We start from the raw sequence: 12,422 nt of genomic DNA, 5'->3' as shown, positions 1-12,422 counted from the left end.
ATACAGGGACTGCTCGATTGCCAGGATAAAAACAAGCTCAGTCTCCTTTCATAAAATCACTAGGTATCAACTCTCCCTTTCTCCCAGTATCTTCAAAAACAGTAACAAAGGGACAGTAAGGATGAGAGTGAGATAATCATGGTTTTAAATTCATATTCCGTTTCCATGGCTGTTAGGGTTTGTCCACATCCCATTTGGCCAGCATTCCCTTTTTGTTATGGTAAGTTCTTTTCTGAATCGCTGCTTACAGAATTTCCTTAAACTCAGAGTGTTTTGAGTCGTTGGAGAAGTGACTAGCCAGATGTTTTTTTTTTCTCCTTCCAGAACTCTTTGGTAAGGATTGACGTGGTATCCTGAGTCTTCCTTCCACAGTTCAGGGTTTGGGCAGTTCATAATGTGAAATCTTGCATTTATTTAGAATATTTAAATATATATATGTTTATACAAATACTTATTTTTGTTTTGTAGGAGGGTAGTTGGTTTTAGGAAGGTTTCGTTTACATACCTGTGGCAAGAGGCAGGTTTTATACCTATCCTTTCCTTACTGCTTTCTCAACAGCCCCACAGAGAGCCGGTGATAGAAGCAGTTGCTATGCCCCTACAGAGCCGGGTTGTCATCTTTTGTTTCTTTGTTGGCAAGGCAGTAGGGCGGGACGGGAGGGGGAGGGTGTTGAGCCGCTGGGATCCAAATGATTCCTGCCTGAAGCTGAAGACTGTGTTGGAAAAGGGACGATGGGAATAAACGTGCTCTTGATTCCCTGATTCTTCCCCCTAGAGTGTTCAGCTCTTTGTATTTCCTCTCCTTGGTAGTGTGATGGTCTTACAATGCTCCCCTCTTTGCAAATACCTGTATCAAAAACTGGGAAAATGGGAACACACGGTTCAGAGAACTCCCCCTGGCGTCACTCTATACTACCTCTTTTTCTGAAACTGAATCTGGTTCCCCGATCGGAGCGCAAAGACCATCCAGCCTGGAAACCGACCTTGGGCTGCTGCCACCACCCAGGGAGGGGAACAGTGGGAAGCTTTGGTGTTCACCCACAGCGCCAAGAGTAACTCTTCACCGTAACTAGCACCAGCCATGACTCCAAGCCTGCCTTATTGTAACCTCTAGCGGGTTCCCAACTTGGCAATAGCTTCTCGCTATCTTGTCCCTGTTCTTGAGGAGGAGAATTTAAAACGTGCGTGCACACACACACATTCACAAACGCCCTTCTTTCTTCACTTAAAAAATGATCAGTAAACGTCCTTTGCCCGAAGAATGTTCGACTCTTCACGCTTCTCTTTTCTTTACTTAGAGGTCAGCAGCCCCTTGGGAGCACACGCGGTGCTCCCCTGCTGCTCTGCACGCCCCCTACCTGCCTACGGCTGGGGTGGCGCCGCGGGGCAGGAGGCTTGGGAATCCGCTAGACTCCTATTTCTCCGGTTGGTGCAGCTCCCCTGGCTCGACACTTGGTATCTCCCACGGTCCTGTTCTCTCTGGGAAGCCGGAAAGAAGGCTGCTGTGGGCGTTGCCACCACCCCTCCCGGAACTGGAGCCTGCTCCAAGGGGGCATCTCTGCCTCCTACTTCAGACTCACATCTGGCCAAGCCGTGCAGATGTTAGCCGCTGGAGAGTGCCTCCATGCGAAGCGCCCCAAGTCCCGAGCATGCCCAGTCGGACTCCTAAGGCCGCCGACACTAGTTTCTGGGAGTGTAGATTCCGCTTCTCCGCTTTTTCCAGGAAGCCGAGGAGGGTGGGGAGGGAGGGATCCAGGGCTTGGGGCAGCGCGCTAGGTTCGCCAGAGTACGTGCCCCGTGCCAGGCTGGGTGAGGGGCGGAGTCGTTCAGGGAGCCCAGGAACCCGGGCGGCTAGACAGGGCAGGATCCCTTAGCGTTCGCCTCTTCCCCCAACCACCTTCAGGGGGACGTTGTTACTACTGATCTGATTCGCCGCCAATAGGCTGCAAGTGGCCGGCCGGCCTTGGCGCTCTGGGGTCACACTGTCAGCTGGAGGCAGTCGGCGCTGCATTCTCAGCGACCGACACACCAGAGCTTGTGGGTCGCTTACTCACCATATTTACGGGCTTTTGGCTTTTCTGGAAGGCAGGGGAGAGGAGAATAAGAGAAGGAAACCAAACAATTTCTCTCCCTTCTCCCCGCTTTTTTTTTTTTTTTTTTTTGCCAAAGTTACTGGCGAAAGACTTCGCAGTCTAAGTCAGTCCTGAGGCTTTGCACATAGAAGCAGTGATTGTGCTCCTGTGTGTGCGTGAGCCCGCGTGTGTATGCACGCGGATGTTTGTGTATGTCAAGACCAGGAAACACTGTCCCAGGCTGATCCTGGGGTTGACAAATAACTCATCAGAACCCCCCCACCCCACCCTCACCGTCAGGAAAAAGTAAATAAAACAAACAAACAAAAAAAAAACTGTGAGTCATGTGAGTCACTTAGCCAGGAATCTACCCACTGTGGTAGGAAATCAAAATTTTTTGATCCACATTTCCTTCCTCTGCTCCCATATCCAGCTTTCTCCTTCCCCTCTCCACACTATAACGCCCAGATCTTTCTCATTTCGACTTCCCTTCCTCTGCCCGATACCTGCTCCTTAAGCCCTACTCCTCCTTCTCCTCCTCCTCCCCCCCCCCCCCCCCCCCCCCCCCCCCCGCCGCGGCTCAAACCCGGAGGCTTGGGGGAAAGGGGAAAAAAAAAAAAAAAAAAAAAAAAAAAAAAAAAAAACTCGGCTGTGAAGCTGTCAAACCGGGCATGCTCAGTAGACAGGGCAGGTTTTTTGGTCTCGAGTAGCGGAGAAACATTTTTTGCACCACCGCGACCAGCCTTAGAGCGCGGCGGCGGCGGCCACGGCAACATCAGCCCAGCCATCAGCGGTGCAGACGCCCAGCACCCGGGAGCGCGGCGAGCTTCGGCTCAGCCCGGAGTTCACCTCCGAGTGCCCCGGGGGCTGAGCTCACCCCTTCTGCTCTCTCACACACGAACACTCTCTTTCACACACACAGACCACACACACACACACGTATACACACTGTCTCGCACACACATACGATCCCGGGCGCAAGCACCCTTCTGGCAGCGGTCGTCCGCTGGTGCAATAGTAGCCAGGTTCGGTTCCTGCCTCCGGCGGCCGCCGGTTTAAAGCACCGCCGCCAGCAGCCGGAGGAGAGCAATGCGGGGGCCCGAGCGGCAGCTCGAACAGTAATGTGGATTTACAGTCATTTCCCGCAGGAATCGGCCGAGACGCCCTAAGTCCCGGGCATTGACAGCGCCCGGCGGAGCTGAGCACCTGGCGAGGGGGCGGGGGAACCGCACCTGGGGACGCAGCCGAAACTTGCGCTTGGAATAGGTAGGTGCGTTTCTCCTGGCTCCCACTTCATTCCTTCTCTCTCCCGCCCGCCACCCCCAACCTTCTACCCCAAGGACCACAGGCGAACTTCGGCCGGAGGCTGCAGGCGGCGGATGGCGGCTCCTGGCTGTGGGCGGCCGGTTAAGTCCGCTCTGGGACTCCTGCCCGAGGTGGCAGAGTCTCCGCATCGTTCTTCTCCCGGTCTCCGCCGGCCCTGGGGCTCTGGACCATCTGGGCCAGAAGGGAGGTCGGCCTTGTTCGCAGTTCAAGCTTCCAGCCGGCCCTGGGGACGCTGCCCTTCGAGGGCTCGCGGGGCTTCCCAGGCGGCACTTTTGCCAACCAACTCCTTCAGTTCCGAGAGGGATCCCCCTCGCCTTGGCTCTCGCGGAGAGCCCAGGCACTCTAACAAGTGGACCTGGGTGCTTTGGGTGAGGGTGGGAGGCTCTGTCTTAAAAGAAAGAAAGGGGCGCTTCTCTGGCATCCCTCCAACCCTGGAGCGTTCGCCCGGGGCTCTGCCACTGGGGTCCAGGTCCTGCTGTCTCCCTAGAGAAGATATTCAAGGGCTAGGACGCACTTTAGTACCTGTTTGCTTGTGAATTTCTATTTGAACCTCACTCAGGGAGCCCGGGTTCCCGAGGGAAATACAGGACCTCTTTCTAACCTACGCCGCCTTCGAGGGCTCCACCCGATGCTTCCTCCCTATACCTTTGTCAATTTTTGTCAAAAGAAACTATCATTATAAACCAGGCAGTGCTCCGGGAGCCGTCGGTGTTGACTTTAACCATGCGCTCCAATGCGCGGGTTTGTGTGTTTTCGCATTTCATCCGGAGACGTGGTCCCTAAATTCAGCAGTGGCCGGCGCATCTGCCGAGCGCCAAGTACCCGCTAGGCATGCTTGGGGAAATATAACCTCACTTTCTTCCACTCCATAACGGGAGGGTTGCCAATTTAGTTTTAGGATGCTTTGCCTAGAGGCGGAGAAGGGGAGATTGTTAGCGCTACTTGGTGAGTGGATGTGTTTGCAGTCAGGAGTGTATTTAAACATTTCAGTGAACCCGATGCAGTCGGTTGTTTACAATTGCGGAGACAAACGATCTCACTCCGCTAGTAGATGTCTCCACGTCTGTGTCGCTACTGGGAGAGTACGGGCGGGGGCGGGGGCTGGTTTGCAGCTCGTACTCGCCGTCGGCAGCCTCGGGTTGAGTAGATCTGCATCACTGCTACTGGCGATATGCTAATAGGGGTAGAAAAGCTCTACATCTCCAATATGATACAATTGGACAGTAAACGTCGTGAACTTTACCGGTTATTTCCTGGTATGCCAATCTGGAGGTGTATTTGAGATGGCCCAAAGAAACACAAAGAGAAGTTCTCGGTGCCACAGAAAGGAAATTAGTAGCCATTTGGTTTTAGAGACCAAGAGGAAACGAAACATCCCAGTGGACTCTAATAGGTACTGTTAAATTAGCGTTTAATTGATTGCATTTGTGATAAGTATCATGGGCAGCTTCCTTCAATTTTAGACTCTTGTTATATGATTATAATTAACAAGCCAGGTAACAATGTACTGTGAGAATCAATTGCTACTCTTAACGTGTTTGAGGAGAACATTGCAAATGTCTGCTCTGTTATAATTTTTGGCTGAAATATCCCGGTTCATCTTCCTAGTCCGAAGTCTTCTGATCTAGAGCAGTGGATACTCCAGTGTTACCAAGAAAGGGTACAGTCTAAGAGGGAAAGGCTTAACAAATAAAATTAATGAGAAGACGATCCACACCTTTAACTTCTGCTCCATGATTACCCAGCATCTGCTTGCTTGCTCACCCCTGCCCCTTGCTCTTCATATCTGCAATGGGGAAAAATGAATCTTCATAAGGCATAGAAAGACCCTCAAATTAAATAACTGGAGAAATAGAATCCCAATTATGCCATTTTTGTTCAAGTTCATAAGACTATTATTTTGTGATGCATTAAATAATTTACTATTACAAAGTTGGGATTTTTAAGGGTAGTTAAAAGCTTTCAGGTATGCCAAAATAATGTTGAAAACTTTTCATGATAAAGAAAGTCACAATAGGCATTTTAAAAGGGATCAGGTAATTTCCAAAATAATTCCATGCTCTAAATGTTATTTAAAAGTTTTCAGGTTGTTCCCCAGAATGTTTCTGAAAAACAGGTGTTTCTGTAAAACAACTCTATGAAGAAATTTTAACATTTTCATAATAAAATAGTAGAATCCAGTCCTGAGAACAATGTCAGATACATATAGTACAAAAATAAATAAATATTTTTGAATACATGAAGTAGTATTTTCCATTAGGTTTAGGTCCCAATTATGAATTAGGAATAGTCATGTCATTTGACAAAATATACAGTGAGGCTAAAGGAAAGAATGTTTTGTAGAATCATTGTGCTATAAAGGTGATTGAGATTTCAAATATTCAAACATATAGGTGTATTAAAATAAAATTATATTATACATAACTATCATCCCATTCAAAGGCCTAATTCAGTCTGAATACCCTAGAAGTCTTAGTGTTTCAGTTTAGCTATTATATGTGTAAGTAATACCGACGTAATCAGTTTCCCTCACAGTCATTGCACCTTTCTGATACCTTTACTACAAAGATTCTTGCTGAAGTAGAACAGTCTAGCATTCAAGTTTATTCTGTACAATATTACCTTAAATTGTCAAACTGCAAAACATTCCCGATAAATTGTTCCTGAAAACAGAAAATTAGTGGAAATTTATTTTCCATGACAGCCTTAAAAACTTCAAAGTGGTAAGAAATTTTAGTGTTAATTAACAAAACAAAAAATTTTCACATTCTATGTTAGAGATAGACATTTTGAATTCATATAATTTTTCCTTGAAGATTGCTTTTCCTAAGTCAGTCAGTTTCAGATTTAACTACAGTTATCAAGTACTTGGTATAGATTATGGTTAATAAGTCCCCTAAAGTTTCCCAAACAAGTTAATTATTATGATTTATGCATTTATTTACTTGCTTGTAAATGACCAGAGGTCAAAAGAAGACCAGTACTTTGAATACCTGACTCAGTGATTTTTTTTTTTTGATGAAAACAAATTTTCTTATAGTACTCATATTTTTTTTCTCTCTCTCATACGCACACACATACACATGGAAACAATTGCTTGTGATTGCCTGGCATCAGATATAAACTATGTATGATAGCTTTATTAAAATTATATATATTTCTTAAATTGCTGTGGATTTTAACCTCAAAAGTAATAATCCATGCATACTTAAAAAGCTTCCCATCACCATGTAGAAGAAAGGTTTAAACTGGATTCCTAGTATGACTACAGGCAGATAAAATATATTATGAGATACAGAATTTATCACTTCTGACCAACAGCATATACCCACGACTGGAAGTATAACTGCTGATTATAAAAATTAAAAGGAATCAAATTTCAGAAATGCTCCCATATACCACAATTGCTTTAAATCATCTGCAGATTCTGAGTATTAGATTAAAACACTATTTTGAATGGAAATTACTATTATTTTTCCTTCCCCAAAAGGTGAAATATTCTGAATCCTGTCTTAATATATTATTTTTATTCCTGTTTTACATTGATTTTTTTTTTAGAACAGAGGAAAGTAAATATCAAATAGAAACAGCTAGAACCATGCTTAGTTGGAGCAGGTGAATGCTATAAAAGGCTTCACACAGCTTTTGATTATTCTTAACAACCTTGATGGCCAACCATAGGTGTCTGTTCAGTATTCGGTGCTCTGTTATGGCAATTTATATAATGTATAGAGATTTTGTAGTTTGCTAGACGTGCTGTGGTACAATTTAGCAAGACCAGCGAAATTGCTTACATTTGGAACCCATGAAAAATAGGGCCGAGGATACTGGAATATGATGGCATAGACTGAAAATTATTATATAACAGTATTTATATCAATTGCACTGCTAACATTTCTGTATACAAATTAAGCTAATTTTAATTTGAGAAGTAAATATTTTTACAGGTGATGTGGATCCCTAATACTGTAAAATAGTAACAGAGTCCAATAAATGAAGTCTATTAGATTATTATGTAACTTTAGGACCCATTTCAAGGCCTGGAAGTATAATCTTGGATAATTTACAATTTAAAAAATTATTCTAAATTGTACTTCCTGTCTGAGCCTCCACATTAGGTAAACAATAGCATATGGTAAAACATGCATGTATACCAACTAACCACTGCCTCTTGGATGATGTTTTTAATGTGATGTAATGATTCTGAATTATTGGATTTTCTACCCCCCCCATTCTAAGAGTTGAGAAGTTAATTGGAAAATGGACACATGAAAATGTGTTAGAAATCTCTTTTCACATGGGTGGATCATCTCCTGTGAAGCTCGTACTTGGAGTTTATGTTTATGATAGATATGTGCCAAGGTTAATATTTTTTCTCTGGTTACTTATGACAAATTTTTATGGCAGTATCTAGGTGACACCCAAATATGTGTGTACACCATTCTATCAACCATCCAGCTGTTTGGGGTGACAAACATCTGGTTGACAAAATTTTTTACTTAGTTTCTGAGTGTTTTGGAGTCACTTAATAGGCCGATGACCCTTAATATCCATGTCAAAAGAGAAAGAAAAAATAAAATAAAGCACTTTAAAATACATGTAAAATATCTTAAACACTCTTGGGTTACTATAAATGCCCAATGAATTAAAAGCCATCGTGAATCTACAGCCTTCTATAAAATGTATAAGGAGATGTTGCTTTTATTCTCCAGCAATTACAGGAACACACTGACCTTTACAACAAGCCAAGAAATTAAAAACTTTAAGTTAAATTCTACACCCTACTCCCCCTGCCCTGCCCCCACCCCTGCCCCCTGTACTGATTCATTAGTTTAAAGAAATTGACTTAAGGGGCTTGATACATTGGCTTCTTAAAATTTCCTGTACCTCATTTTCCACTGATTCTGCTACTGCCATGGAAACTAGATGGGACAGACAGCTGGGAGTCACTAATTCAGAATGGGAATCTGCTTGTTAATTTAATTTCATGCCAGCCTGTTGGTCCCTGAAAGTAACTGTAAAAGGCTGGGGAATTGAATTTGCTAGAAATAAATGATTAAACTGAATGAAAAATCAGTGCCATCTCTGTCATTTTCCTGAAGATCTTACTACAACCTCTTTGTCCCTAGGCAAGCACTTTTTTAAAAATAATCACAGAAAAAGAAGCTTGATTTGTGCATTCCTATTGGTATGTATGTATTTCATGGAGCTTTTTTTTTCTAATAGAACATTCAAAGCTGTAAAATAGTTTCATAATACTATTACTATGTTCTTTTAAATTATGATTTTGTAGACTTTGAAGAAGCCTAGTTAGTGATGATAGTAAAACTTAATATAAATGATGCTTAAATTTTCCAGTAGGATTGGTTACTTTTCCTTTTCAAATAAAAAAACAGTCTTATTAAAATATCTATGCCCCATTTTTATTACAGAGACCAAATGTATTTGAATACATATATTTGAAATTTGCAAAACAGTCATTTTACCAGTGACCAGAGAGCATAGTGATTGTTTTAATTTTAATCGACTAAGTTGTAAATTAATAAGTAGTCAACAATGAGGAAATTGCCTTTTAATGTTTCTCATATTCTGCTGTAATGTTTTTGTGGCTGATTATGACTTATGCAATTAAATTTTGGAATCACAATCGCTATAATTAACTGAATTGCAATCCGTGTCAAGTCCTTTGCAATAGCAGCTAAGGTCCTGAGAAACTAGTATTATTTTTCTGTCAACTTGTAGCTGTAAACAAATTTCTGTACTATGGCTGAGAGAAGATCTTTGATAATGAAACAAAGAATGGAAAGATAGATAGATGTAAAGGTCCGCAGTATTTTTCTGTTTTAAAGTGAATAAAATTTCAAAATATGTATATTCAAGGTAGAATTATTAATGATAGAATGAAGTAGGTACTCAAAAGTTTAGGAAATATAATATCCACATTTTTACAGTTTAGGGAATACTGAGAATATCAGTATTCAGTTGTTGGGTGTTGAATCACATGTATTTTATTGATTGGTTTATTTTTGTTATTTAAACTATATATGTGTGATATTAAAATCTGACTAAAACTTAAAAAAATGGGACAATCATCACGGAACATATAGAATTCATAATATCTGTATCTTCTGTGTCATGTCAATTTCCTCTAACCTCTCAGCAGACGCTTGCATTTGGATGAACAATGGAAAAAGTCATTCATTCATCTGGATGGTTCCAGTTTCCACTGTTTATTCAAATGCTAGTTTTTAATGGTGCTATAGACTCGGTTTAGCTTTTGAAATCACCATATATTTATTTTTCTATTTTTCTATTTAGATGAAAGGTATTATAAATATTCAGGATGCTAATGCAATTTATACATATATATGTAACTTTAAGTTGGATTCCTATATGGCTATATTAAAGGAAATCCATTTTCATTTTAATATTTTAATGTTTGGAATCAATTTCATGTTTTTAGTTGCCTGTATGAATGACGGTTTTTAACCAGCCAAAATAAAAGTACATGGCTATCAGTTTGCATAATTCAGGGAAAATCTGATCACTGGCTAAGGTCAAAGAGAAAATTTCCCAGTTGCATGGTTTTGCATAATTGGTGGATTCTAAGTGTGTATATTACCTCTAATGTCTCTATCTGGTTTAGACACCTGTCAAAGAGAAGGTGCCAGATTAGATAGACAATTGGTTTATTAGGTATTGCAATCCCTATGTCCCAGCTGCATACAGACATTTTAAGAAAACTCTTCAGTTGTTCAGAGAAATTAGAAAAAGATACTGCAGATGGCTTATCTCAATAATCCAGGTTTTTTCGGGTACATTTAAAATTAAATGTCCTAAGAGATGATTAATTCAGGAAGGTTATTGATAATGAACTCATCTTATGCTACACATCCTCTGCACCTATGATGATACCTTATTAAAGGTGTTTCAATCTTGCTAATTACCACCTGTGTTTAAATATAGAGGTGTATAAATACACTATAACTACACAGTGGCTGAAAGCCTTCTAAACCTAAAATTTTGGTTCTGTTTTTAGCTTACTCAATTCCTATCAACAAAATGTTTGTGATCAACATTTTGAATTTGTACTCTGTGACTTATCCCCCTCCTGCCTTCAACATTAATGATTTTCTTTTTTAAAGCTGCTCTGCTTAATTGCAAGCATTTGAGTGATATTGATGTGTGATCTACTCCTCTATTAACTAGCCCAAAAATGTGTTTGTGTTTATGTGTGTGGAGCTGATATTTTTTAAAATGAATATTTATGAAAACATACAAACATTTTGGATAGGGATTTCATAAGTATCATTTACAGACACCTATAAGTACATCACTTATTTGCTTACTCTATAGTTCAAATGAATATGTTTTTTGTGACTGTGACTCATAAGCTTAAAGCTTTAAGCAATATAGGAAAGCATTTTCAGAATTGTGAAGCAAATCAAAAAAAGAAACTTTTTTGGGGAAGATAGTATTAATTTCACTAATGAGATCTAGTGACCACTAAGGGAGAAGAACTGTGCAGTTTGTTAGCCAATTGATACTTATTGCTGAAACTCGAGAATATTCTTACGATTTAAATTATCAATAAAATCACTCTAATTCCTTCCTTCTGCTTTCCTCCCTCCCTCCCTCCCTCCCTCCCTCCCTCCCTTCCTTCCTTCCTTCCTTTTTTTTCCTTTCTCTTTTCAACTACTTTTAAGGGTAGAGTTGGTATACAGTTTTAATAAAGGAAATTGGCTTTAGGATACTCACTAAAATATTGGGAGTAATTATTCTTTCTATTCTTTTTCTGATTCTGGCCAATTCTTTATATATGTTCCAGGTAATTATAAGCATAATATATTATTATTTACATTGTTTTCAGTTCATGCCTTCCTTCAGTTATCTTGAGTAGGGGCTATAATGACACACTGATTTACTGGGTTGGTATTCTTTATTATAGATTTACTCTGTTTATATATTCATAAGCTACTAGTATATTTGTGATTTATTGTTCATGTTTAGTCTAATAAAATCTCAACACTTAGGTGTGACACCATTTATTTTTGACTTGGAATTCATGAAGTGTCAACACAAGGATGCTACATTTTCTTCATTGTTTTGTTCTTTTCCCTGTTTGAGATACTGCTTTGATGAAACATTGGACAACTTGTGAAAGTGAGGTAATTTGAATGTAAACAATTAGAATTCAGAGCAAGGGAAATATTTTAACCAGTAATTTTACAGAGAAGAGAGAAAATTTTAACAATATATTTCTGTAAAACATGGAATAAAGCACCCTTAAGAAATATAAAACAGCAATAGACATACTGAGAGAACATTGGTCCCAGATATTTAGCAAAATACGTGGGACTACTTTATTGTTAAAAAAGACAGGAAAAAAAAAAACATTTACACTGATAATCTGTGACAATGGGTCTTGTAGTCTCCTGTTTCCACAGAGACACTCCAAGTCTCGTACTGGTCGCTCCTTTTACTAACGACATCAGTATTACATAGTTTTGGTTATACATCATAGAATAATTTTCATGAAGGAAAATTTTCATTTGCTCATTCTTCCATCATTCGTTTACTAATTTGTCAAATCTTCATTGCCTCTGTTTACCTGGTGCTACACAGACATTAAAAAAAAAATCTTTGGGAGGCAGATATATAAGCATACTCTGATTATATAACAAATGCTGTAGTAGAGGAATAATTAGAATGCTCTAGAAATTCAAAGGTTGCATTTTATAAGTAATAGGTTATTTTAATTGATTCTTAAAGAGTGTCTAGGATATTTTTTAGTCAGAGAATATGGAGAACCACATTCCACATGGCCTCAGGACTGTGAAAGGGCACAAGGTTCAATTAGCAATGAGGAATACCAATCTAGGACAAGAGAGTGCCATTTTATTTCCTATCCAGGCCTGGGGAACAGAGGTCAGGGATAACATCTTATTTTATTTCCATTTATGTGCCTGACTTACAGAAGAGGCTTAGTACATGTTTGTTGAGTGAATGAATGGGATGGATTAG

The 12,422-nt window shown here is 40.6% G+C and overlaps 1 protein-coding gene across 1 annotated transcript in view; it reads left to right on the top strand.

Moving 5' to 3' along the window:
• Window positions 1-2,748: 2,748 nt before the first annotated feature.
• The window catches only part of LOC116542964 (teneurin-1-like), a 316,984-nt gene continuing 307,310 nt past the window's right edge, over window positions 2,749-12,422 (top strand). Inside the window, exon 1 of the mRNA XM_032268250.1 lies at window positions 2,749-3,338. The gene's annotated coding sequence lies outside the window, so the exon portion shown is untranslated. The remainder of the gene's footprint in view (window positions 3,339-12,422) is intronic.

The sequence above is a fragment of the Sapajus apella genome, unplaced genomic scaffold (assembly GCF_009761245.1).
Source record: "Sapajus apella isolate SASKATOON/1434 unplaced genomic scaffold, GSC_monkey_1.0 scaffold176, whole genome shotgun sequence".
In the NCBI taxonomy this organism is placed as follows: domain Eukaryota; kingdom Metazoa; phylum Chordata; class Mammalia; order Primates; family Cebidae; genus Sapajus; species Sapajus apella.
Note: the sequence above shows the minus strand (reverse complement) of the source record. Positions and strands in the feature narration are given on the sequence as shown.